The sequence below is a fragment of the Danaus plexippus genome, assembly GCF_018135715.1.
Source record: "Danaus plexippus chromosome 13 unlocalized genomic scaffold, MEX_DaPlex mxdp_15, whole genome shotgun sequence".
Classification (NCBI taxonomy): domain Eukaryota; kingdom Metazoa; phylum Arthropoda; class Insecta; order Lepidoptera; family Nymphalidae; genus Danaus; species Danaus plexippus.
The window spans coordinates 1019065-1044504 of NW_026869849.1; the positions used below are offsets into that span (position 1 = coordinate 1019065).

The 25440-nt window shown below is 31.2% G+C and overlaps 1 long non-coding RNA gene and 1 pseudogene across 1 annotated transcript; one reads left to right on the forward strand and one right to left on the reverse strand.

Annotated features, from left to right (window-relative positions):
- Positions 1–3023: 3023 nt before the first annotated feature.
- On the reverse strand, positions 3024–25330 carry LOC133320190 (GATOR complex protein NPRL2-like; annotated as a pseudogene).
- LOC133320200 (uncharacterized) lies at positions 4634–5834 on the forward strand. Its single transcript, XR_009753635.1, has 2 exons — positions 4634–5040; positions 5659–5834. It is a non-coding gene; the product is annotated as an uncharacterized LOC133320200 (long non-coding RNA).
- Positions 25331–25440: the final 110 nt, after the last annotated feature.

Here is a 25440-nt window from a genome sequence, read left to right on the forward strand (position 1 = left end):
TGCGAGCGTTCTCAACCTGAACATCTGTTTGTATGAAGTTAACATTCATTGCTGTGTTGAGTTCCGGCGCTGGGTAATGTAATATATTCTCTATGACAAATCTCAATGTTATATATACAAAGACAGCGGACGGCTTGTTTATAGTTAGTGATATAACTTGCGTTGTTTCTTATTTGCCTCTGTATTTAGATGTAGTAATTAAAAATAAAAGTGGCCTAATATATTGACATGTATAGCAGCTATGATTTAATATAATTTCACCATCAATAGTAACTACTCTATTATTTCTGTATGTGAAACAATATTCAGATATATTTTTGTTAACCTGACATTCCTCCGGTTTGTCAACAAACTTAAGTCAATGTTCGAAAACGCCTCGAAACTAAGTGGGTAGTCCTAAGTTATGTATTATTTGACTTACCAAATATTTTGTGCCTTTATATATGTAAGTATGTTTTGATGTACCGATCGATTCAGAGCCGCTGGTGTGGCCTGTCCGGCTTGTAATAGCTTTGACATTTGACATGTCGGTGGAAGAAACACTCTGTAGTATATAAGTTTCAGATTCGGTATCTGTACATTATAATGACGGTATATTTTTTTATAATCTGCAACAGTGAATCAATATGGCGAGATGAGTTTTATAATTTTATACACAGCCATTAAATAATTAATTATATTATCAAGAATGGTCCTTGGAGCAGGAAATGTAGATAATCTCATGTAATGAAGGTGTTATATATATTATAAATGCGTTTTTCTTAGTTAATGGGACTCGTGATATGTTGTTCTAAGTTCACAGAGTTTTTTTTTTGCTGATTTTTCCTTTTCATGTCGCTCCAATCATTATTTCCTTTCCTTTATATTTGTGCGTACTTGCAAGTGAATGCAGTTTTCCTCTGTTTCGTTTAATATGTAAACTCAATTAAAGTACACATCTATACATTATGTGCAGCACAATATAAACGTTTATAGTATTATGAATATCGCTGACCATTATAAAGTAAGCCGTGCCAAATGTAACTTTAATTTTTTACAAAGAACAAAATTTCCTCCCAATTGTGGACGTCTTCGTATCGAGTGAAGCGTTGATGGTAATATTTTTGTATGGTTCCTAAGTGCTACGGACGTCACAGATGTAAAGGTGTGGTATTTATTGAAGTGTAAAAAAATATATAGTTAGTGTAAGGATGCGTGGAGCGAGTCGTCTGGCGTTTGTAGCACGCTGAGAACAAGTTCTACAATTGTTTTTTTTTTCTCTGAACGCTAGTCAAGTGTTTCGTTACCTACACATACTTTTTATGTATTTTGTAACTTATATGATGTTATATAAGAATATTAAATCAGTACTGTCTTTAACATGAGTTTTATTGAAGAAAAAACATCTCGAGGAATAAATAGTATTAAAAAAAATATATGAAAAACATTATTTAATAAAGTCGCTGTATACACGATATAACACATATACAATAAAGGTCTTAACAACAGTTTGGAAATATAATCTCTTAAATTATAAAAAAACATATATTATTATTAACACAAACTTATTTATTTAGTACAAAAGCGCTTAAGAGCCATAACGAAATATTTGTGCGTAATGTAAAGAAGGCACTAGTATTGACTAGTAGTCGGCTTTTACGATTAAAAAAAAGACTAGGAATTTAACATCGATATTATGAAAAACCGGCAAAACAATAAAAATACATCCCTAGTACCGTAACAGTATATAACTGAATAGAATATCTAATAATGTTAGCAGATGTTGACACAAACATGTTATCGGTGGGCAGCAGAAGTAAAGACTTAAAGACTTCAACAATATTAAAAATATACTAGCTGATAAATATATAAAAAAAAACAATAACTAGAAATTTATTAAATAATTTCTGTTTTACGAAACGGCAACACTAATGTCACCGAACGTGAATAATGTAAACGGGTTGACAAGTGTGATGTGATCCATCGCTTGTATATGTAATGTATGCTGTAAATCTAATAGCACCTCCGTATCCGTATGTACATTGTAAACAAGTATAGAATATAAAAATATTGAGCAGTTTCTTATGTCGACAACACTACACGAGCGAGTCCTCGTTCGTGACTTAAAAGGTATTTATAACAAATCCCTTCATAAACTTAACTATTACATGTTATTCTTTAGTGTAATCGATGTCAACAACGCGACACAAATTTTTTTTTATTTGTTTGTAAACCTTATATATTATCAACATATAAAACTGTAAAAAATAATGAGTTTTTTTAAATAAAACAAATTTAAAACTAACAGTATGTGTGTACGGATTGTACTTTTTAAATATTTTTTCCTAAACTAGTGACTTTTTTCGATATAGCATTTCTAATTATATGTTTGAGTAACTCGATGAAAGTTAAATTTACTGAACACATCCAACGACCGCAGAACCTCCAAACGCCGGCCTCATATCATTTTATCATTAATAATTATAATAACAGAAAGTTGTATCAAATACAGACGACATTGTAACCACAAAAAAGGTTTTTTTTTTTTGAGAGTAAGAGTCTTAATATTCCTAGTTTTTGTATATGTGAATTTTTGAAATCTAAAAATGACAAGATCTGTTACAAGATGTTTTTTTAGGGAGCGAGTCCTCAAACGTTCAGCGCCTTAACTTGTCTCGTAATGCTTTTTGCCAATTAACTTTAAATCTAACGATAATGGCAGTTCCACGTGTTCTTTCCTATAAAGACTACTTCACATCTCTAAAGCCTGATTTAAACTATAGTTTATAAGCCGGCCTTAAACCTTTAATTTATAACGCCAGATTTACACCTTTTTTAGCCAGCTTTAAACTTTTAATCCCGGTCCACACCATAACTAATAAAGCCAGTTTCAAACTTTGACATATAAAGCCGGCCTCGCACCTTATTATTAAGTCGGTGTCACACTTGCATATATTAGAGCGAGCGTCACACCTCTCTCATATATGCGGACGTGTGATCATTTTATGATGAAGATGACGTCACTGTCTCTCCCAGCTGCTCCTCTACCTGTGGGTGGCGAGGCCCTGGGAGCAGCACAGCTCGTCCAGGCAGACCACCACCGTTGTAAGTACGAGCCGTGTATGAACTGTGCTCGCTGCGGGCGGACGAGCGTCGCTGTGAGACTCACGGGTACTGGAACGACGGAAGGGGTCGTGAGGCTATATACATATCATAGACAGAGAAGTGCGTCAATTAACCTGAACTCATTTTTTTCTAGCTCCAATATCCCGTTCATTTCCCTCTACACATGCTCACCTTATAGACCCTTCGTATGAGACCCTCGAGTACACCGAACAGCACAAGTTTCCTCTCGTTGATAGCGAGTTCCTGCGGTCGGAGGCGCCGACACAGGTCCCTCACTGTACTGCCGTATGACATGCGGCGTACATACGGAACAGATCCGATACTTTTGGAAGCTGACGAGCTGACCATAGATATAAGTAATAAGATATTTAAAAGGAATTAATTTTACCGGAAATAAAACCGATAAAAAATATTGGTGTTACAAATGAATTGAACCTTCTTATAGATAATAAAAAGTAACGTATAAAATAGTAACCACTAGCAATAACTATCACCATGTGATCATTCTTAAAAAAAAATCATTATAAATATGAAATTCTAAATGCTCACGTGATCTCGCACAGAACTCCACACACTGTCTCTGGAGCCCCGCGCAACGAGTCAGTTGTCTCAACTTGGGCGTCGCACTGTACACCTGATGTTGGATACAAAAACCGTCACAGAATAGTGTTGCGTTTGAAAAACCGAGAAAATGCGGAAAATAAAAATATAGACAAGAATGCGAACGTGTTCTAAATCTATATCAATAATTAAAAGACTATTTTATAGTAAACTAAATATTTTTTAAATCAAATGTCACGTCTTCGTTAGCTGTTTTGTAAAAATCAAGTGATATTAAAGAAATTTACAAATTGATAAGACTTATCCGTTTCTAGAACATATACAGAATACTTAATGTAATAAAAACCTTCCTTATATTCTGATATAAATAAAATACATTTCCTATAAATGTGTGGGAATAATATGCTTCAAAATCAAGACCGATCGAGACTAAGTACAAACTCACAGCACAGTATTGAAAGATGGGGACGAGGGTGACCACTCCGTAGTAGACGAGGTTCTGGACACAGGCTCGCACCAGGCTGATCTCGACGTCCGTGAGGGCTGCGATTTGGACACGTGGTTGAAACCGTCTATATGAGGCAGGATCTAAAGAGAAAAACTCATTTTATTATGTACAGACATTAACATCTCGTCTCACCGTGATCACGGTTGCTGCAAAGTAAACGAAACGTCGGGAGTATGTAGTTTTTTTTAAATAAAATAAAATAATACTTAGAAATCCGTAAATATTAGTTTCATTTAAATGAATACTCGCGAAAGTCTTAGATCTCAGTAGTATAGAATATTGATGTTGACAAATATAGGTGAGGAACAGCAAATGCAGTTGTAACAGTGGCCAGCTGTCTGGAGAAACATTATATATATTTTCAATATCATGAATCGCAACATAATATTGGGGAGGGTTATAAGTGATCTGTGTCGAGCTATGTTCATCGCTGAGAAAAACGTTTGGTATGTCTCTAAACTAATCTTAGTTGGTCTTAACGAAATATCAATTTAAACATCTTACAAAGGGATAATTTCGTACCAAAAATTAACAGAAGTAAATCTAATTGCGATTAGGATAAAAGGAAATAAAGGAATAAATGAAAAGAAATGTTTATCGAGACTCAAACAGTATTTGATCTGCCGTCCGCTATCCGACAGTCCATAATCGTTTGTACTAAACCCAGCAGCGTTTTTAACCAACGATTACTTCACAGTAACCAGAATCACGGTCGAGATGCGTGCTGTGAAGCAATTCATGAGATCGCACAACAAATATAAACTGATGGCGAAGTTTGAATAATAAATTTAGACGACGCTAAATATACGGAACAACGGACACGACAAATATTCTACACGAGAACGGGTTATATTAAATAATACTAGGTATTTATTACACCGCTTATATGAACTCGTAGTGTAGGTTCGAGTGAGTGTAACCTAAATTATATTTGTGTAAACAAATCGACTTTTTTGTTTGTGAACCTTCCTAAGAATCTAATATTCCTTATCGTAAGCAAATCGTCCACCCCTGTATATGTCCAAAAAAGACATATTACTATCACGCCTTTATTTAGGATATGAACGCTTTCTACTTTGTAAACTAGAATCATTTTTAATGTAACAGAATACGATTATTTGAATAAAATATTTCTTATGGAGACAAAACGTAAAGAAATATTAAAATTATGTAAAAAAATAAATGATCACAAGATTACTGTGTTAAAATTAAAACACGCGTGTTTCTTAACTTGTCGAAATTGAAATAGAAAGTGTGAGATCTTAATATGTCCATATGTAGAGACCCCCACGAAGTTATAACAAACCCACACAGACTCTGGAACATCGGATAAATATCAGAGAATACGAAAACTAACTTTAATTACTCTAGAATAGAATTCAGTTCTGCTATCAATTATATTGAGAACCTTTTTTCATAATAAAATATGAATCATTTAATTTTTCGAAATATTCTTATAATTTATTTACGTTTTGTGTTTTCAGAATCACTGTATATTTCCTTTGTTATTCAATGAGTATTCCATTTTCTAATGACATAAACACCAGGGGCGTATCAACCGTATCCAAGATACGTGGCCCCCTAGCAACAAGACTCGGAACACTTGTGGAAGAATTTCTGTATCGAAAATTTTCGGGGAAATAATAAAATGCTGAACTAATTTGTGTTTATTTTTATTGGTTAAGTGTTCATTTATTAGACACCACATGTAGGTCTGGAGTTCTTAAGGACTAAGGATATGTAAAATGTTTGTGACTCAAGCTACACCACGAGAGAAACTAAATTTTCTTTAATTGACTTAATAAAAACTATCAGTGAGCTTCGCGGTTTTGTCAAAGTGAGAGTCCTTCCGAGTTACGCAAAAAGTACCAAATAAATTATAGTTTCCGAAATTCTAATTAGAACCGCACCTCACACAAAACAGAGAGATTACAGGAGATTGGGAGAGGAAGAGAGAGAGAGAGAGGAGAGAGGAAAAGCATCATTGACCTGCTCTTAGGTGTGACTAAACCTATATATATTTATTTACAATTTGAAAAAGCTTGAATAGGGCCTTGGATTTCGGGGATGCCAGCAAGAAGTGCTGTCAGCAATTTTTTATTTCAGGCCCTATACGATCAAGCTCTGCCTCTGATAATTCTCAAATGGGATTTTTTTTAAACAGTATCTAAAATTAAAACATGCCATGACTTGTTTAAACACAACAAAACTTATATTTTAATGACGTCACAAGTACAGATTCGTCGTTCATTTAAATAGCGCATCATTAGTATTCTTTGCATTAAAAAAAAACAATTGTTCAATGGCCGGCGGCGTACGGATTTTAAAAGCAAACTAATAAATATCATTTTATATTAATCATTATAAATATTAGAACAACGCGTCATAGTTTTAATGTAACGAGTTTTTTTAATGAGTTATTTCTGTATTTATGAACATAGAAATAATAATTAACTGTTGCTATTCACGTAATTTGCTCGCTACGGTCATCAATTATGACATTATCGATCAAAGAACTAACGGTTTGAATCGCCATGTTTTTATATAGTTCAGACGTCTCGACGATATCTTATATTTTCGCGCGTAATTTAAAACTGTCCATATTTTTTTTTCGGATTACGCTTGTAGTGTATACAAAAAATAGTTTCATTTTAAATAAACACAACACAAACTGTATGTTAACAAAGTCTCCCCTCAATATGTAAATATGAATATAATGAGCGGAAAATGACAGATGTAGAAACATGTATTATATGAGATACAATAAGCTTATGTCTGCCTCAATGATAAAATGAAAAACAACTTGCCATTAAATTATCTGATTATATAATTACGTTGAATTTGTTTCAAGTAGAGACGTTAAGAATAGGAGCTTTGTGCGAACAAAAAGGTAGCGAGGCGCGAGATCGTAGGAACTTTCACATCACAAATTTCTTAATCAATGAAATAAAAATTCTAAATTTAAAAAGCGTCAGCTATAAAAGCAATCTTGTGGATCTTTCTTCGTTGATTACCGTGTAAGATGCACTGTCCCTGACCTTGTACTACACGTGTCTGTAAATACGCGATAAGAGCAAGCACGTTACGTGATAGCTCCGATGAAGTGTCATCCAACAATCAATAATAATTAATAATTCAGATTTTATTTTAGATGAATTTAAAGTGGATTAATATCAGATGTATACAAATTAATTTGAAAGCATTCGTCATAGTTTGAAGAGCGTGCAAATCCCCATTGGCTGTAACATTGGAATTCAACACGACTATTAAATTGTAAGAATAATAATCTATTAATAGTGCCACTATAATAAACATCTATAACTGTAAGGCGAGTGTTTGTTTATCACAATAAGTTATTTGCATTAAAACAATGATCAGTATGTCGCTGGACTTACGCCAGTTACACGTGGACTACTAGAATAACATAATTCTCTGTAACATACACACGACACATCCTAAGTGATTTATGTCAGAATTAAGTGATATGTTAGGGTTATAATGATAACGAGTATGTCAGGAAATTACGAAACCAGCCAGTATCATATAAGACATATATGTGTATATTTTTTATATCCTGTACTCCACACATACAAGTATTTATTTCAAAAAAAAAAAAAAACTTTAAAACAAAAGTAAAATTTATAATAATTTCAGTTAAAGATCAAGGCTAGCTTTGTTATTCCTTTTGTTTATAATACTTTCATGATTTTGATTTTTTACAATATATAATATATATATTGTCATCCAATTAACGCTCCTTTAGATATCGTAAATTACAGAATTGTCACTGTCAGTCGCCTTATGATTAAAATTAACCTTATTGTCTATGGATCGAACAATATGTCGGTATAAAACGTATTCATCACAGCCGTAGACTATGTTTAGGATCATTATTATAAATCAAACTAAAAGGGGTAAGCCTGGCATTTAAAACAGTGCCTTAATAAGGAGGGGAGGAGGGGGAAAATATGAAGGCCAAAGTGGCGCCAGAGCTCGTTGAACGCCACTGGCGCCATCTGAACATGACCACTTGATAGTATTTAATAACTATTCGAAAAATAAGTTTTCACGAACGCATTTAAGGTTTTTGGATAACAACGATTTGTATTTAAAAATTCGCGCAATGAATTTTGTTACAACAAGAAGAAACAAAATATAGCCTTAGGCTAATTAAACGAGATATGAAATTGTTTTAATAATTGACTAAGATTTTTGTTTAAATTGATTCTTCTTGAACTTCAAATACCTACTACTACCAAATTAATATAATCAGGGTACAAAAGGTCGACAAAGGAACTCCTCGCCTGGAGCGGTTGGCCATTTAGGGCCGGGACATATTTAAAATATAAAGTAAGGACCTCTCCTTGTACTTCAACTACGTATTCGTTAGAACCTAAGTTAAACTGGAGGTTTTTACTTTTTTAACAATATGATAAGAGTTACAGGTCTATTATGATTGGAATAATAATTTTACATAACAATTGAAACGTTGCTTTTCAAGGAAGTGTTGAATGTCCTGTGTTCTTATAGTTTTCGAAATGTCAGCAAAATCTTTCCAAAATAACAAGATTATTTAAAATAATAGACACTTTATTTTAGAATTCCCTTTTTTGGATTCCAGTTGAAATTTATTGCCTTGTATATATGGGAAATGTTGAAAAATGATTTCGCGTCAGAACATTAGAAAGTTAAAGGTGAGATTTAAAAATATAGTAATTTTTTTCAATATATGAATTTAATTGAATTTAAGAGACAATAGCTTTGGCGCATTTGAAACGTAAAATTTACTAATACTAAGAGATTGCGTCAACAGAAAATTAATAATAAGCATTATTAAGAAAGAAAGAAATAAGTTATTTAGTAAAATAATGGTTTAAATTTAAACCACATTTATGACATTTGTTACGATACCATAAACTGTGACATTTAATAAAGTCTCCATACTCACCCGTGTTCACGTCATTATAAGCCTAATTGTCAGGCAAAATATATACATAACAAATAAAAAAAACATACTCTCATATATAATTTATTTATCGTTGGTTTCAAACACTCGCATATCAATACAGATTAATATTAATAATATGCGCAGGTAACTCGACAACCTTATATATAATTGACCTATATGGAGGATAAATATATTTTCTTTAACAATAAAAAGAGGTTACGAGGAAGGAGTGTTTACATGTTAATTTAAAAAAATAATTCAATGTAATAAAAATATGAATAAAAGTTTGTCTGATGTTATAAATATATCCTTAGTACTAGTTGCATCCTCATACTAGGTACGGAGCGTTAGCAGTTTTTCAGTCATAGATCTTGACACATCATAGTATTAACGTAGGTTACTTAATGAGTAACGGGATACGGGGATATGCATGGTAGAGAATTCCTACAATTAATCAAAAGCCTAAACTGACGGACCCAATTTTACGGAACTTTCGTCTTGAATAGTTGATAGTATAAAATACAAGGGGAGACAAATTTAACTTAAAACGTAGTTACATGTGAATAGTTTATAAAAGGTAATTGAATCGAGTGGCATTTTAAATGAACACAATCAGACCGGTCCCAGTGCAGAAGTGGAAGGAGACTTAAATTAAAATATATAATATGACGAGTGATTTAGTCTTTGTTTTATTTACGTTCGTTCGTATGGAATATATATATATATAAAATACATTATAATAACGAAGAAATGAATGCTTCAATTTGCTTAATTATTCAGGGATATGAATGAGGACACGGTTTTTCAAACCGAGGAACTAATTTTTATATTTTTAAATTTATAAAGTTATATGCACAGGTAAGTAGCATGATTTATGAACATTATAAATTATAAATATTTATTATGTGGTCTCTAGAATTTTCTCTAAATAATATCTGGACGTACCTCGTCTGTTATCTAGTTATCTGAAAGGGGAAATGCACTGAGACATAACATGATTTTGGCCATGAAGACGACACGACGAACACGAGGTCCCTATATAAAATAAATGTCTTGTGATGCATGTAGTTTTAATTTAAGATATATATCTTATTAATGAATACTTAATAGTGTTTTTGTAATGTGATATTCCATGTTGAAAACTCACTATAATTGACGTGAAAGCCACGAAAAGCGAGAGCTGATCTGTGATCTGTGGAATCAGAACAGAACTAACGTGTTTTTTCCAATAACACGACGACGTTAGTCTCAATCAATACGTTTCAAATACTTTGCCTTTATTAGATTCAACGTTAAGTTGGGCGAAAGTTTTAATTCAGATATGGTAATTTCAAATCTTTATTATATTATATGTAATTATTAATCTTATATATATACAGGAATTAAAATCCCTAACCAACGAATCCGTACGATAACAGCAATATGTTGTTACAATAATAAAAAATTTCAGACATTTTGGCGACCATAACATAATATACACAATATGACTTCACAATACCTTATCATAACTATCTGTAACTGATACCAGAATAATCTAATATTATCATAATGTCCTGACATTTTTAGTTTCGGAATGGTCAATGAACCCTAATTTCGTCTGTTTGCATAGATTATTAAAAACGACGATTGTACCCAAAATATAGCTAACTATCAAAGTATTTAAATATCTCATATTTATTTAAAATATTTATATCTTAATTATTTTTCTATTCCGTCAATCCATACGGTTTTCTAAATTTGTTCGTTAGTAATAGTCTGATAGTATTATCTTGAATTTTAAATTAAGGAAATATTAATTTTGCTTATTTTTTTATATTTTGCACTTAATACAGTGTGCTCTATGTCATTTTTCGGTTTGAAGTATTATTCTCAAATACCGGTTATTCTTTTCAAAACGACCTCAGACAACACGGCAGTTATATAGACTGGTTAATTAATATAAACGAATGATTTGAAATCGATTAATATTTTAAAGGAATAAAGTGACATTGCTCAAAACCCGCGACAGTTGTTGACGAGATCTCGCTAGGTATAAAAAGTTTAGGAACTCGTGAAATCCATTCAAATTCAGTTCATAAACCGCAATTTTAAGGGCAACCATAGATAATAAATTGTAAAATAAAAAAAATAAAAAACACCATTTTGTAAGCAGGTTACTTGTCATTAATTTCACCTGACATTTGTAGATGTACTTCTTCAAAATTTTTTAATTTTTTTTTATTTAAATTTCGCCCAAAAATTAAGATAATTAAAAAACATTTTTAACAGTTATCTCAGAATACTTCTTTGATGGCAAAGCTTTTGATGAATATATTGAAAATTAATAAAATAGGCACTAACCAATATATGTATAAATAAACAAACGAAGGCTTTTGATAAATATGTCGCCAATCCTGCCCCGAGGCTGTTCTTAGAAGGACTAAGGAAGGTATTTATTACATTCGGAAGGTTACGTGTTTTATGCAAAGAATATTGTATTTAGTTAATTAATGTTATATATATATATTATGTTACTTATGTACGTTTTTGGTTGTATATGAAAGTTACGTTTATATACAAATATTATAGACGTGTATTTTTATGGTTTATACTTTATACGCTGGACCGGTTTTTATTCTGTGGAGGTGTAGGTTCAGTAACCAGAATTATCACAACCTGGATTAAAGCAGAAGATGATATAACTATAACGTATGATAATCACGTCTAACTTTGTCGTTACTGTAGTCAACACACAATCAATATACGATTAAATAGTACAAAGTGTTTTTCGAGTCAAGATGATTAAAAAAAACTCTTATTACAGCTGGAAACGTGTATTTTTCATCCATGTATCAATTTGAAATCAATTTTGTTTGATCGGATGAGGTATTTGTTGGAGAAAATCGGCAAGTAAACGTTTGAATGATGTCAGAAATCATGCGAAGGCACTAAATATTTTTTATCATTTAACAGATTTTGAATATTCGTTCTTAATTCAAATTTAGTTTGTATTTTTTTAAAGATCTTTAACACATACATGAATTCACCTTCCACCTATGGACCAACTGTTTCAGTACAGCGAAAGGAAAATCCTTTTTAAATATTACTTCGTGACAAATCTATCATAGACCATTACACGAAGAAACTCAAAAGAAAAATACATTTTTTTTTAATGCATCTTACCGAGATATCGACAAAAACAAATTCTTTTGAGCGTAAATAATTTTATAGTTTCAATTATGTTGAGTTAGTATAACATGTATAAACTGTAGCTGGTCCAAATTAAGGGAGATTGAGGAAATAATATTCTGTGATGAAGAAATATGTAACAACTAAATATTTACATTTATTTTATTTTAACTATAAAAACACAAATGTAAATAATTAAGAGGCACAAAAAAAATCGAGACTTTAATTGTCATTTGTTTGTCATCTGTACCTCTACTTAAATTGGTTGTATCAGAGTTAAAAAGCAATTTTAGGCTTTACGGAAAAAATCTTTTGTTCATGCAAAAAAAAAAAATAAACAAGTAACGCTTATCGAGAAATCTGAATATATATTTTTTCACCTCACTTTTGGTGAGAGGTTTTCAAAAACAAAGTCCAAATTAACTTGAGAACAGCTTTTATATTGGACGGGTTTTTTAAAAGCTTACAATTTCTTTGTTTTTGTCTTATTCCGACCATTTCTGGCCGAGTTGTTTTGAATGTAAATCGGCTGTTTCCTCTCCCTTCAACTATATTTCAGAAAGCAAAAGTCACATACAAAATTGGCGTTGTGTTTCAGAAACTAATGAACTCTTTACAAAATCCTGGCACGTTTCTTTTTTTTATATTTTATTAGTAATAAAAAAAAAAAAACGTCTTGCGTGCCTCAAAGAAATACCTGTATATTTAATATACATAATTCAAAACAATCCAAGCGACATCTATTCGTAAGATTCTAAATCGCTTGCATCGTATGACTCGGTCTCAGGGACCGTTAGAAACGAAACCGAACGTAAACAAGTTACAAGGTCAAATTTTTCGTTGTAATGGCCTACAGGTTTCGACGGATAATTTTTAATATACTAAACATTGCAGATTACCCAACATTTGAATACAATACCCAATTTTTTTTGTGTTTAACAAATATTGAACAAACTTTGTTTTATTTTTCAATCCATCTGTCATTCCTTTCTAGTTTATTATTCCAATATAACTTATATTTTTATTCCCCTTGATACGACTCACTTCACTCTATTTGCCCATTAGAAATCTAGACATTGTAATTTGTACAATCGTCAGCATAAGTGCTGTCAATCAATATAATTAATATAAAGTATTCTTCATTATGATCTCAGTCACAGTTCCGCTCGTTTGGTTCCATACTTGTGGTGTGTAGGTACATTACAGATCAAACACACGATGAATACTACAATACAATAACAGTAAACATTTGGTTACAGGACTCCGTTACATCAATATATAAATACATTGTCTCTGTAGAATGTCCTACTCTGTAGTGAGTGTGTTCATTACTGGAACTCGTGTATTATTATCACTATGTTTTGTTCATATATTACAGTTGTTTTTAAATAAGATGTTTTTTACGTAAATAACACACGGCCAGGATACTTATTCTAAGTTTTCATCGTCACACAACATTGGAACATTAACAGTTCTTCATTTAAAGATCTCGATACATTATAGTGTTAACTTATAACCTAACCATTAAATGAGAGACGGGTAACGCTTAGAATAAGTATACTGGCTGAGTGTACTCACTCACAATTTATATACACGATACAAAAAAATGTAAGCAATTTCGTTTTAAAGTTTTTACTTGAAATAGTCTGGACAACTTAACATAACTAAATGTTGCCTATATGCATATATAAATTCAACAAGTTTGCGAAAGGCGAGTCGACTCCTAAATAGAGATTACATGTTGCATACAGGCCGCTCCTAAAGTATGACATCAAAATATTCATTAAAATGAGAGTTACATAATAAGTATTTAATAAGAAAAACAAACAGTGGTGTAGAATAAATTCAATATATTAATCAAATTATAACGATTATTATTAATGGAGTGTCTGCGCATGATTCGGTCTGTGAGACCGCTTGTTTGGGAGCGACCTCGTTGTAGGGCCATTCAATTGAGTACCTCTCAGGGTCAACAATAAAGAGAACATAAAAAATTAAGGACCAGCGTATTAAAGGTCAAACGTACACGAGCCACACGAGCTTCCAAAATGTCTAATGTGTAATGATTTTTATGATAATAAAAAAAATATATAACTCGATTCGAACGTAAAAGAAACATAAAAGATTATTTTGGGGTCCATTTAGCCTTTTAGGAAACCTGATGTTTACATATTCACTATAAATGTGCTGTAGTATAGTTCAACGAAACTTGGAAATTATATTAACTTAGCATTTTGTTTGCATACGATCTGCGGCTTTCAAAGATCTTTTGTTCCTTTTTTGGCAAAAAATAAAATGAAATACAAAATGTTTAGTTAGGAAACATTCTTAAAATGATTTACATAGTTGTTTCTATACTTATATATTACTATTTTTGAAAAAATGATTTTAACAGTATCGATACCACTGTATTATTTTCCAGGTGGCACAGCTCTACCCAAGATTGCTTCTAGCGAATCACATCACCATCATCATCAGCCTATCGGAGCCCACTACTGAGCAAAGGCCTCTTCTCACATGGAGAAGGCATTAATCACCACGTTTGCTCAAGACGGGTTGGCGATTTCAAACTCATAATTTGAAATTATAAGTCCAGGTTTCCTGACCATGTTTTCCTTCACCGTCTGTCAGTAGTGTCTAAATACTGTTAGAAAGTACATATGACTCGGAAAAGTTGACATTGGTACTTGCCAGGTTTCGAACCCGCGCCCTCACGCATGAGAGGCGGTCCTTTAACCTCCAGGCCACCACGACCATTAACGAATCACAATTATATTATAATAAAAAGACACTAAGAAATAATTTACAAAACAAACATTTCAATACGAACCACGATTTAGCATTTGGATGCTAAATTTGGGACGACTTCGACGCATGTCTATTTTCGGTTGAATAACTCGTAAACAACACGAATGATCGAAATTAGAGTTCTTATAGTTACGTATATAATTCAAAATTGTAAACACATAACATTATATGAAGGCGCGTTTTATATATTCACCTGTTTAAGGTATAAATTATATGAGATAAAATTATTAACGAGCTATTATTGAATATTCTTGTTATAATGTATTTAAAAAAAAACTAATATATTTACATATTAAATAATTATTAATATCGTAACATAAAGATTATTCTGAGGTCGCCCTAATGATTACTATACGGAGAACTTAAAAATAATACGAGACAAAACATTCGAGTGATAAATTCTTATTGATCGTATTTTGTTAGAACGTGTTTTATATTTAAGTTTATTACAAGTAGGGCTAGTAGTGACATGCAGTTAACACGGATCGTTTGGCAAGATGACAGCTTCACAGTCGGACGTACCGAAACAATCCGCCGCTATCTGTGACCGGCTCTAAATATATCACATGTGATGAGGTCAAACAACTCTTTATCACCACAATTAATGTTCTAATCATTTAAACGGCGACAACATACATACGTCTGACTGTTCTGAAAATATTATTTTAATTATAAATATAAGCGTGACCGTTAAGTTAAATATATGCGTTATATTTTGTTCGACACAAATGTTTTAAATGTGTACTATGAAAGTTTTGTTAGCGTCTGTCTTTGGTTCTTTAAAGATATTGATAATACGAGAAATAAAATGATTAGTATACAACGCCTTAGACACACACGCGATTATTACGTCGCTACCAATCTTGAATCACAAGTAGCTGTCGTCGCATGGCAACGAAACATTTTGCATTCAACATCATTACATTTAAATTCAAGTGATCAGATCGTTCGGATCCGCTGTCACTGTCTGTGGGATGCTCTACACTGTAACACTGACGACGATAGATGATAATTAATTCAAAATTTGATCTTTTTAGCGCTTATGATAACATTCAATAGGGAGTTATTACTTGTTTTGGAGATGTTCGCTGTTTCGTTTTAAGATATTAACTAAGTTAGGAAATTTAATATATACGTTTATGAATACTTCACTATATAACGGGACAATTCAGTTTAGATATCCGGATTACTTTTGTGCAAATGAAACTAAGTTTTTCGGATAGTGCACGTCACTTTTATTTTAACAACATAGTCCCCGAGTTTCGGTTCCTTTACAGCAACCTTGATGGCGACCAGACGAGTTGACACGCGAAAATCCTAGACACCATTACCTTTGTGTTTAAACTGGACACTTAAGAGTATATCCCTGGGACACTTGATATGATATCTCTGAGACACTCGGGTAAAACCTGGAGACACTACTAATATATACAAATACTCCTTAAAGCCTTGAGTGTTAGTGCAATTAAAGTGAGGTTATTGAAGACATAAGAAAAGGTTCACAGTTGATTGCAGCTTGCTTATCGACTGAGCCAGACTGCATTGAAATTCAACATAACGGCCACATTAGAATAATTAACTTGTGCATTATGTGAAATTATACACGAGATAACTTTTTAATATTTTAGTAAAAAAACAAAAACTTTTTATGTCACTATGAACTATAATGTGGTTTAAATTATTATGAACAATGCAATATTCATGAACCCTTAACGATAACACGGACAGGCTTGTTTCCACGAGCGAGTGGTTTGCATTCATTAAAATTTATATAGAAAATAAATTATATACAGGGGAGTGAAACAACGGTGCAACGTAGCCTGTAACTATATGTATTTTATTATATCCGATCAATTTTGGTTTAAAAGATATATGTACATATTTTTAAATTATATAAGGTTGATATGAGTTCATGATAAAAATTTTATAATATATAATTTTCAAACGAATTTGTATTTTTCATCGTAACCCTTATAGTAATCTCTATGATACAATAGTATTATACATAATGTATTCTGATAGTGATATTCTTAGTGTTGGCTTTAGGATAATTAAGTTAAAGCGTATGAATGCTGAAATTAAAAAAAAATAGTAAATGAATATGAAGTTTAGTGATTCATAAAAAAACGAGTGCTTATATATATACATATATATGTGTGTGTGTGCGTGCGTGTGTGTATGTGTGTGTATGCGTGTTCATACAACTTGTGTAAAAAAATGCGTAAGTCGATGGATCACTGAATAAATGGTTAATTGGATGCTTTACAATAATGTATTAAGTGTATTGTTGTATTAATTACATGCGTGATAAAGTTACCCGACCTTTCGAGTATTTAAAGTAAAATATCAAACGGAAAACTTTTCACATAAATTATAATAAATATTAATAAAAATATAAAACAATCCGCTTCGAAAACGGGTCAGTTCGGCGAGTAATGAGAAATAACTAACAAAATAGACCAACGAACCCAAACATCAACATGTTTGGACACCTGTATGAACACAATACCGTTTTAAATACAGATAATTAATATATGTGAAACGTATTGTTTACAAAATTATTAATCATACCTGTTTCGACATAGCAACAACATTACGATTAAGGAAACGTAAGAAAATTTTAGATATTTGGATAGATTTTATTACGGTATTTAAATAAATTAAATAGTTTTACTCAGAATATTGCGTCGATCAAACATTAAGTTATATTTTGTCAAGGAAGAGATGCAACGATGCCATATTTATATCTCATATCTCCGCTCCTTTATCTTAAACAGCTTCGATGTAACGACTGTTCCTCGCGATTATATTCACGAAAAACTAATAGATTCTAGTTCGCCTTAAAGAACTTCATATCACTGTATGTACTATGCTTTATGGAAGTAAGAGAGAACAATGATTGAAACTGTTCTCGATGCTAGTGGTACTCACCTGATTGGTAGTGAGGTCCCACTGATCAGCCACAAAGGACTGCCTGCTGTAGAGGAACCGGACCATGGTGATCCTGGTGAGCTGGGTCGCTGTTCAAACGAACCACCGTCAAGTGAGTGGTGGTGGTGCCAACTGGTGACAAACCAATAAACCCATAAACACACTTCATTAATTCAATTTACAAATTCAATACAAACACCTGTCTCCTCTATAAGCAATCGATTGATTCCTATTATTTTTGATTTTATTTCCGTCATACAGATGAAAATAGCCTGTATAATCATCTAGAATTATAACTCGAAAGGAAAAAATTTAATAAAAAATATATATTTTGTAATTCCGATCAGTTTACGTAACTAAAAACAATAAAATCAAACTATGCGCCCGTATCTTGGTGGCCACTGTGTAATAGAATATGCATGAGTAATTATTTCTGGGCCATGAGAATTTTTTTTTTTCTATTTTCCACTACACACTTTATAATACAACATTGGTCCTTTTGATGTGATTATTATAATTTTTCTCTTTGACTGACATTTAATCTCCCAGCGATGCCTGAAGAGTTTCCATATATGTACTTCCTAATTGTGACTTCAGTCGAGACTTAAATTTTATTTCATTCAAAAGTCAAGCCCGGATCGGTTCTCTTCGATTCGACACGACACTGGCAGAATATACTGTGCACGCCTTTGCACGGATAAAGGCCATATTATAAAAAAAAGAAGAGTTTCCGTATTTTTTTTCTCAGATTGACATTTATTTTGACATTACAGACATTTTAATTTCGGAGGTAACTGGATTATCGTTTTTTTTTCGAAATTCCCATCTTCGACACCCGACAGCGACCGTGTGGTTTAAGCTACGTTTGTCGATTTGCTATACAATATATGTTTAATATATAATATAAATTATAACACCACCTAAGATATTATTTCAAATTTAATCGTGTCATAACTTTTATCAATGATAAGCACAATCTCTGCTCCACAAACACAGTGTTTCATTAGCCATACTTTAGTTAATCTAAAAATATATTGGACACATTATACACATACATAATGGAAGTATATAAGTACGTCGGTATCTTCATTATTTAATGTAGTGCAAAACATTAATACCGTTTATACGAAAGTCTATTGATATAAAAATTTTATATAAGAATTTGCTATAAATATTAAATGCCCTAATGTTTTATTAACAATAAATAACAACACAGAAGTTTAATGTAATACTATTTGAATATTAATCTCGATTTTTCATTACGTTTATAACAATCAATTCTTCTCGGCCTTTATAAAACAAACACATCGGCATGGTAACTCGACTTAATACTACATAATAAAAAAACTAAACATATGATTTTCTATATTAAAATCTAGAAAGTCAGATAAAAATACAGCTACTGAATTTTAATTCAGAAAGCAAAATTGAAAGTCTCGTAACAATTATAGCGACGCATATTGATGATAGTTTATAAGATACGAAATTTGTTTACAACATTTCGACCGAAAAACAAAAACACCGAACAGCTGTTGCCAAATACTAAATAGTCATGTTTTAGGCCGATTTCCCAACAATAAATTATTTTAGTGAAATATTTAACTATGCGGAAGCAACAATTCTTTCGTCCCAAAAGCATGTCAACCGCGAGTTTGCATCAAAATACAATTCTCATTAAATGTTAATTATAATGGCATATTTCACTATCGTGTTAGCATACGGCCGAGTTAACGTTTGTCGTATCCAGCGCGTACAATGAATACGATACAATTATAGTTTTGGTTTACAACTAATATCGGACCTTGATAAATGAAGCGATTTATTAATATACATATGTCATTTGTATGATAGCTTTGTATAGAGCGACTTGTTTGTATGGCCTGTTTATATATATGCATGTTTGTGTATACGTAAATACATGGGAAACGTGAATCACGACTGTCTATTTAATACTCTCACACGAAACCTTCTATATAAATCTTTAAAAGTACATATATAAGTCTAAACAAACTAGTGGTATAACTTGACTTTTCTCTACGTTATTTAAATACTTTTTATATTATTGTTTGATTGAACACAGTGTTATTGACATACGATGTACATTGTAAATATTTAAATAAATTTAATGAGTATGATTTTAAGTTTGTTCGTTCATATAAATGTATTAGTGTCTGTGGCTCAACTTGTACTTGTACTAAACAGTTTTGTCATTTGGAAAATTTTGTCACGCAAAATCTATTGTAGATTATTTATTTTCTTTTGAAACCAACCGACTGAATCAAATTAAATACGTATTATTGGCGACACGATATAATTACTAGAAAGTAAATAAGAAAAATCATTGTTTCATTTAAATATGTATTAAACAGAGTTTTAAATATCAAGTTTTTTTTTTAAATATGGCTTCATTCGCACTGGTATCGTGGAATATTATGCCAACGTCAACGTTTTTGTTGGAAGAATCATAATCTTGAGTACTGGGAGAAAATGTATTAATAATGTTTATTTCAATATACGACGCGACGTAAACAAGTCTGAATATAATTCAATCTGTCGCGAATTAATTGTTTTTTTTTCACCTACTTCTTAACAGACAAGATTCGCGTATACTAAGTTGGATCTCGACAGTACTAAGATATTTTTTTTTTATAAATGTACACATTTTTCTTTCAAATGAAAAGCCGCCAAGAATAATATGGAACACATATACATAAAGTTTAGTTAACTGATTAACTAGTTTTTGATATATATTTATTTATTCCTCTTGCTTATTTTGTATTTTTTATTCCAAAATTACAGTAGGAACTACCTACTTACCAAGTTCAGTATCTGATCAAGACTATTATCATTTGATCGAATGATTAAGAGGCCTATATATACATATATTATAAAATGCCAGCTCCTTCTATTAGTCATGAAATCAGTTGATATTTTAAAACTTATTTTATTTGGAAAATCTATTTTCAAAATACGATGTTTACTTTTTGTCTTAAAATACTGTTATTTAACTATGTTGCATTTCTATTTTAAATTAAAAAGTAAAAATAAATTTGACTTAACTTATATACTATATAGTATTTCATTTATAGTATTATTTTTAATACCGTTAATTTTAGATGTAATTCTTTTTATGACACATATTTTAATAATTTAACACAACGAACACATTAATTACGATATATTCTTAATTATTTATCCGGAGATTTATTTGTCCTAAAATATCTCGTGTGCGTCCTATAACAGCCTGTAGTACCAAAATTAGAATATCGTATTGTAATGCCAGCATGCAAATATTATATATAGCTTAGTGACTGGTATCACTGAGTATGGAAATTTATAGATAAATTGTCATAATTTTAGGTCGTCTGTTACTGATTATGTTATCAGTGACATCGCGTTCATAATTCAGATTTATTTTTTCATATCTGTTATTAAATGTAATTATATATATATTTATTATCCATGAAGTTTTAAATCATATATATTTTGCTTTTGTTTGCATGAAATTAGTTTTAAACTGTTAGTAATTAATATAACTAGCGAAACGGAATTTTAAAATTATATTTTCTAAGCGTTTAAGAAAATATTATTTTCAATTATAACATAGGTAGTTAGTTGCATTCATAAGATCCTTTCAATATTCTCTAAGTGTTCAAGTCTCACGTTATCTGTCTACTTCGTTAATTTACTATACAGCTGAGCGTTTATTACAACTTGTATTTTAATCTAAGTACATACAAATTTAACGTAACCTTATTCGGAATGAAAACGTATGAAGTATCGGTCGATTCGTTTAAACTGTAAGTCTTTACAGACGATTAAAACTCACAAATTATCAGTGGACTAACTGGTTGATAATGAGAATATTATTTGGTGAGTTCCAGTCTCATCCTGGGAAGGTTGCTGCACTCACCCAGCGAATTTCTCGGGAGCCTATCCTTATAAGGAACGTATTTTATGTTTGATATATTTAAAACAGTTTTTCGGATAGCTAAATGGTTTTTTTTTATTATTGTCAACTGCATAACAAAAATAAATAATAAAAACGCGTAGCATCCGAAAAATGATAAATAATTTTAATGTGACAACCTCTTTTGTACGCAACGATCTTTGATATGATTATATTTAATTATTTTATATACGAAGCAAAACCTGAGCTGGAGATCTGAAGACACTCGCTTATAGAGCATGTATTAACTCTACAGTAACAAGTCATTGCTAGTTACGATACCCATTATACGAGTGTTAAGAACAAGCTAACTTCATACGGTTAGATTAAGTCCTATTAATTCTCTATACTTCGATTTCCGATTATACTTATATTATATATCTATCTATATTTCTCTTAAAGTTACATTTTAACTTACACACACACACACATATATTAAGTTGTTCGACAAAAAACCAATAAGTAGATTTTATTATTTATATAAAACCTTAAACTATCATTTATATTCTTGGAAAATACAAAACAATGACTTTTTTCTGTTTTTTTTTTTTTTTTAACTTTAGTTATAATGGAATTTAAAAGATTTAAGTCATTTATAAATAACATATTAGTAATCGTTTAGAAATTTCGATAATTTTAATTAATTTTTAACTACACTTATCAGTTACAAAGAGATCAATAATTTTAAATAATAACAATCTATCAACATTTACATTATTTTGATAGTGCCTAACACGACCTTGTTCTTGTTGTAAATTTAGATTTACGAGCCTGAAAAAGAATTAATTAAAATGTTATATACGAATAATATAAATACCCTACATATACAGCCGAAATAAAACCTTCTTAAACATGTAATATCAAAGGTCTCAAAAAAGATTTATATCGTAAAGAGAAAACGTTTTTTACGTTGGCGAGTCTTAATAAGTGTGGGTTTTCGTTGACACTTTAAACCTATAACAAGAGACTTGACGCGCGATATGAAAACAAAAATGGAATTCTTTGTTAATCCATCGTTAGCAAACTTACCACCCCGGCGTTGGCCGTTCCGACGTTGATATGACTTATTCCCAGATCGATGAACACTGTCGTAGATTAGCAGAAACTCAGATAAAACTATTATTAACATTGACAACTTATTACTTAAAAGAAATTATAAAACAACTTTAGCTATTGATACGGTTATTGGTTTGTTTATTAGGAAAAGCTCTTGCGGTAAAACGCTTCCAATAATAATCAAAATTAAATTCATATGTCCTTTGAGTATTGCTTTTTTCACTAGTTATCTTCGTCATACTACACACAGACAGTTTGTCGGTGTTAAGTGACACGATGTAAACTCATGGTAGAGGGGGTACTTGGAAACGAAATTAAACTCCGAAAATTGGGCATTCCTTCTTTTTTGATTTCGGTTTTAACCGAATTTTTAAATTAACTTAAATTTTCCTCCGTTCGTTAACATTTCCCATAAGGCTTAACGATTCCGTATTTTATCTTTTTAACACCGTGTGATTTATTTCCCCCGTTATCTCACTTTACTACCTTATTTAAATAACTGTGTAGAAAATTTTACACTTAAGACATGACATTTATACACGCAACACAGACTATGCAGACGTATTCAATAATATGTCTGTATAGTTTCCCCGTAAATGTTTATAAAGCTGTTTTTAAAATAATTTTGACGGCGAAGTGAACAAAGAAAAAATAAATCTTATATAATTTATATTTTAACAGATATTCTTTCTATTAAGTGAAGAAAATATTAAGGATTTTAGTTTAATACTAATTACCACTAAATGAGCTACTTAACGTAATGTTCTTTTTTCAATTTTCGTTTTGGCGCGAAAAGTTATATGTATTATATTTGTTTACCTGTCAATGTGCACATTCTCCTGCTGTTAATATCTTGCATGACCTGCAGCATCAGAGTGTTGAGAGCCTTGGCATCACCAGATAGTGATTGTTTTGATAACCATTCAGTTTCTAGCTCCATGGACAGCTAACAATATACACACTTCATAGTTAAAACTGATTTTTCGTTCATATTAACATAACTTATACCTATATACCTACATTAATATTTTTTTAATTTATAATGCATTTATATACATAATAATATAGTCACAATTCTTACATTTATACAAAGTATTTAATTCATATCTGATAACAAGTTCTCCTTGACATCTATCATTAGTAAATGAATTGTTATGAACATATTGCTATTCATAGCATACAGACTCTACATTGAATTTATATACCAACAATTAGATCCAGATGTAGGTATAAAATATTTATTCCAAAGTTACTATTGGCAGTATACATTTGTGCAAGTTTTTCTATTTTCAAATTCTTTGACCATTATTTTTATTAGTACAGTAATGACTATTGAACTTACCAGATATTCTGTAAGCTTCTTTACAAGCGGTTCAAGATGCACAGTCCTGGCCCAGGCATCACACACAAAGCAGAGGTTAAAGTAATATGCATTACGGGCATACTTTTTATTGTCTATCCTAACTGGAAAGCCTAAGATTTTGGATCCAAGTAATGTTCTGAAAAAATATGTAAAAATTACTTATTTATATTTTCCTTAAAAAAATAATAAACATTTATTATATACATATCTCTATTCAAAAGCGTGACACAAATCAGTGATATTCTTATTAATAACAACACTGTTGTAATCTTAAGTCATTACATAAATCAATAAAGCAATAAAGATTAAAAATAGATAGCGATCATTAGCATAATCGACATGTCTTTAGAAAATATTGACGATATTCAGACAAAACTAGGCAGGTTATAAATAATAAATTTATGTATAATACAATATGTAAACAAATACTTACACAGTCAAAGTGCTTCGTTGCAACTGAACTTTTGGAATGATATAATGACTGACAGTATCGAAAATATCTTTAGAAATGTAGTTTTCAGGCACTTGGCAGGTTATCCTCGGCCCTGCTGTCGGGTGAAATTCACACAAAAATATACACCGTATTGGCCCTTCCTGCCCGCAACCTTCATAATACTTTGAATTTCCATCCATTATGATAACAAACACTATTATTTCCACCCACTAGAACTATTACCCGACATTTGTTATTATATAGAATAAACACAGACGTTTGAAAAGTTACTTAATTTCATCGTAAATTTTAAGACTAAAAATCAAAACACTCCTTCCCCCAACACATGCCTCAAAACACTGAATAATAAAATTACAATTGATAGTTTTTTGCCATCAAGAACCTGTCAATGTTAGATTGCATCTGACGTTGACAGTTATCAGGTTTTTTTTTTTGTTTTAGATAAATTAATGCGATAGTCATAATATTTAAATTAAATACAAATGTTTTATATTACAACAACAAACTTTCTATGCATAACATTATAAATCTGTATTTTTTTTTATAATGGGAAATTAAAGACGGCACAAACTAGAAGGGTGTACTTGCA